The sequence below is a fragment of the Rattus rattus genome, chromosome 6 (genome assembly GCF_011064425.1).
Source record: "Rattus rattus isolate New Zealand chromosome 6, Rrattus_CSIRO_v1, whole genome shotgun sequence".
NCBI lineage: Eukaryota > Metazoa > Chordata > Mammalia > Rodentia > Muridae > Rattus > Rattus rattus.
In genome coordinates, this window is record NC_046159.1 from 42,870,258 (window position 1) to 42,872,708 (window position 2,451).

The 2,451-nt window shown below is 34.6% G+C and overlaps 1 pseudogene; it reads right to left on the minus strand.

The window, feature by feature from the left end:
• Nucleotides 1–304: 304 nt before the first annotated feature.
• On the minus strand, nucleotides 305–444 carry LOC116904796 (annotated as a pseudogene).
• Between the last annotated feature and the right edge of the window lie 2,007 nt (nucleotides 445–2,451).

Here is a 2,451-nt window from a genome sequence, read left to right on the forward strand (position 1 = left end):
TAGCTTTTAATCAAGCAGTTTGCTGCTGAAATAAAAACAAACACAAAGACCAAAGAAATATAGTAGAAAGTCCATAAATAAATCTATACAGGTGCAGCTCACTAAATTTTGAGATGGGCAAGTGGAATATAAATAGAACATTATAGTCTCCCCAAGGAACAGTGTTTTCAAAACCATAAGTACAGATGGAGAAGAACGAAAGAGTGCCTTATCTTGGTTAATAAAAAAACAACTTTTCTCAAAATAAATTCAAATAATCAAAGTTAGGACTAAATCTAAAATTCCATGAAGAAATCACAGGGGAAACTCCTTGACATTAGTTTGACAATATTTTTTTCAAAATAACATCAAAACAAAGATATCAAAAGTTCAAATACATACCTGAGGTTTTATGAAAGTATAAATTTTCTACACTTGATCTTAGCCAAAAGGCCGAGAAGCGATAGTGTAAATTTTCTAAATAGCATATTAAAAAATAGAGAAAGAGGACAACATGATTTCAAACCATTCATGTGAGATTTGTATGCATAGGTAAATGAACAACATTATCAGTTCCAAAAAATAACCAAGTAAATTAACAGATATGGCTGAAGACCCCTCATACTTAGTCACAGAATGTGAAAGCACATTAAAAGATTCATTTATACTAAAGCTCAAAGCACACATTGCACCTCACTCAATAATAGTAGGAGATTTTAATACCCCACTCTCATCAATGGACGGATCATGGAAACAGAATTAAACGGAGACATAGAAAAACTAACAGAAGTTATGAACCAAATGGACTTAACAGATATTTAGAGAACATTCTATCCTAAAACATAACAATATACCTTCTTCTCACCACCTCATGGTACTTTCTCCAAAATTTACCACATAATCAGGCACAATACAGGCCTCAACAGATACAGAAAGATAGAAATAATCCCATGTGTCCTATCAGACCACCACAGGCTAAAGCTGGTCTTTAATAACAATAAGGAAAGAAGGCCCACATATACATGGAAGTTGAACAATGCTCTACTCAATGATAACCTGTTTAAAGAAGAAATAAAAGAAAGAAATTAAAGGCGTCTTAGAATTTAATGAAAATGAAGGTACAACATACCCAAACTTATGGGACACAATGAAAGCTGTGCTAAGAGGAAAAACTCAGCTCTGAGTGCCTGCAAAAGAAACAGGAAAGAGCATATGTCAGCAGCTTAACAGCACACCTAAAAGCTCTAGAACAAAAAGAAGCAAATAAACACAGGAGGAGTAGAAGGCAGCAAATAATCAAACTCAGAGCTGAAATCAACCAAGTAGAAACAAAAAGGACTATACAAAGAATCAACAGAATCAAAAGCTGGTTCTTTGAGAAAATCAACAAGATAGATGAACAGTTAGCCAGACTAACCAGAGGACACAGAGAGTGTATCCAAATTAACAAAATCAGAAATGAAAAGGGAGACATAACTACAGAATCGGAGGAAATTCAAAAAAATCATCAGATCCTACTATAAAAGCCTATATTCAACAAAACTTGAAAATCTGGAGGAAATGGACAGTTTCCTAGAAAGATACCAGGTACCAAAGTTAAATCAGGAACAGATAAACTATTTAAACAACCCCATAACTCCTAAAGAAATAGAAGCAGTCATTAAAAGTCTCCCAACCAAAAAGAGCCCAGGTCCAGATTGGTTCAGTGCAGAATTCTATCAGACCCTCATAGAAAACCTCATACCAATACTATCCAAACTATTCCACAAAATTGAAACAGACGCAGCACTACAGAATTCCTTCTATGAAGTCACAATTACTCTTATACCTAAACTAAACAAAGACCCAACAAAGAAAAGGAACTCCAGACCAATTTCACTTATGAATATTGATGCAAAAATACTCAATAAATTCTTGCAAACTGGATCCAAGAACACATCAAAACAATCATCCATCATGATCAAGCAGGCTTCATCCCAGGTATATAGGGATGGTTTAATATATGGAAAACCATCAACATAATCCAATATACAAGCAAACTGAAAGATAAAAACAACATGATCATTTCATTAGATGCTGAGAAAGCATTTGACAAAATTCAACACCACTTCATGATAAAAGTCCTGGAAAGAATGGGAATTCAAGGCCCATACCTAAACATAGTAAAAGCCATATACAGCAAACCAGTGGCTAACATTAAACTAAATGGAGAGAAACTTGAAGCAATCCCACTAAAATCAGGGACTAGACAAGACTGCCCACTCTCTCCCTACTTATTTAATATCGTTCTTGAAGTCCTAGCCAGTGCAGTCAGACAACAAAAGGAGATCAAAGGGATACAGATTGGAAAAGAAGTCAGAATATCATCATTTGCATATGATATGATAGTATATTTATGTGATCCCAAAAGTTCCACCAGAGAACTACAAACCTGATAAACACTTTCAGCAAAGTCGCTGGGTATAAAATTAT